Below are 2220 nucleotides of genomic sequence, written 5' to 3' on the forward strand. Positions count from 1 at the left end.
CGTGTCCTCTTTTGGAAGACCAAACAAAGTAGTTTCGCTTTCACAACGAAACACACAGCGTCTTCACAACATGGCGGCGGCGGTAGCAGCAACAATAAAGCTACGCCTTCTTTCTTTGCGTGAACATTTAGGCGTGTTATGCAGATCTTCCCAGATCGTGAAGTAGACATGTGGAGGCGTGTTTAAACGAGGCGTTTTAGGAGGGCGTGGACAAGTCTTAACTTTTATAAAGAATATCTCTTTGGGTTTGAGACTTTAGTCTTTGCAACTTTAGGGATCTTATCTTTTCATGAACAGCTTGTAACACTCCAAAGAGAAAGGAAAGCTTGAAATCACATCATATGACCCCTTTAATGTTTGCAATTGTCATGGCATCTACATGTTTCTCTTTTCCGGTTCTTATTTCACTTTCGTCTGGCAGGTTCTGTTAAATAACACCGTTGAACATCAGTGACGACACACCCCTGGTGTGATTGGTCAATGGGAGAAACACCCAGCTGACGCAAAACCTGCATTGCAACTAAACCTCCTCCTGATTGAATCTGGTGTTGTAGTTATTGTTGTAAGTGTTTACCCTTTTGTTTGTAATGGCATGGTGCCATAAATTGGGTAGACTCCATAATAATTCTCATTTGTTTTTCTATAAAACCTTTATTGAGATTGTTGTATACAGAGGTAAAAGGTGGCCGTAGGAGTGCAGTTTGGAGTCTGGGTGAAATTTTCTTTTTTAGCAACTTCATTTTCTCCTTTTTTTGACTAGGAAGGCATCATTTCAATTTATTTGTGTTTTTTCTTTTAATCGGGTAAGTTATTTTCTCTCCCATGAAGTTAGATGACTTTTCCCCCATGCTAAAATTGTTGTTTTCTGCTATTTAATTTCATTAATTTGTTTGTTTGGCTTTGCAAAACCTTATTGTGTTCTTGAAGTGCTGGGATGGATGACGGAGTTCCAACCGCAACCTTTTTATTACTCCTCTCCAACTCTAAGCTGGAAAGAGAAAGGTTGGTTTCTGTTGAGATGTCGCTTTGAATTCGATATAACTTTCCAAAGACAGGCATGGCTGTCCAGACAGTAAGCTGACAGGAAATAAAGACCAGTAGGACATATTAAGCAAAAACTCCTCTTCACTGAGTCACACACATGCACATACTCATATACATATTTATGGGATTACATAATACAAGTAATCAGGACAAACATCACTGGTTTATTAAATATGACAAATCCTTAAGCCCTTAATTAAACCATGACAAGCTTGAACCGTTTTTGCAAACAACCACTCCTCTCTAAGGTTAAACCGCATAAATATTTGACTTACTGGAGCTAATTCACTCTTTTCCCAGTGGAATATTACATTTTTATCTGCGCATCTCAAAAACATTGTAGGCTAGCATTTATGGGAGAAAATGCTTATGTGTTTGGAACAGGGTTTAAAAGTCAATTTATTGACTTGCTAAAATTACTTGTCATAGGTCATAAGGGCCAACAAAATGCTAAGCTGTGAGTATTGGCAAAATTAGGAAATTTGGTAGGTCAATGGAGAAGCAAAAAGACATGCCTCATGGATAACGGTAACCATAGCAACAAGCATCCAAAGATGAGTCTCAGAGCTGAAAATCTAAGTACTCTTAATGTATATCATCAGATGATAGCACTCTATCTCACAGAAAACTGACCACAAGCATGCCTGAAGTAAATAAATAGTACAGCGTTTTAAATGGTTGATTAACGCTTTAAAAAAAAATTACATTTATTGTTTTACAGCCCTGAAAAATATTCATTATTCATTCTCACAAATTTATCCAGGTTTGATATGGAGCTGATATAGCATGTGCAGATGAAAGCGCCACACATTCAAAAGTATGTTCTTTGTATTTTAAAATGTATGTATCAGTAATGTCACTGTGGCAAACTATTACAACCAGGGTTGCCAGGTTTTCACAACAAATCCTGCCCAATTGCTACTTAGAACTAGCCCAAAACCAGTGTTGGGGAGTAACTAGTTACATGTAACAGAATTACGTAATTTAATTACAAAATAAATGTAACTGTAATCTGTTACAGTTACTGAGGAAAAAATGTGTAATTAAATTACAGTTACTTATGAAAATGTTAACGATTACAAAGGAGGTTACATCTGAATATTTTCACACACATACAGATTTGATTGATTTCTTTCATAAATCGCATTGACTGCTCTAATATATGAGAGGCCAATG

The sequence above is a fragment of the Sinocyclocheilus rhinocerous genome, unplaced genomic scaffold, assembly GCF_001515625.1.
Source record: "Sinocyclocheilus rhinocerous isolate Xijiao unplaced genomic scaffold, SAMN03320098_v1.1 scaffold682, whole genome shotgun sequence".
NCBI lineage: Eukaryota > Metazoa > Chordata > Actinopteri > Cypriniformes > Cyprinidae > Sinocyclocheilus > Sinocyclocheilus rhinocerous.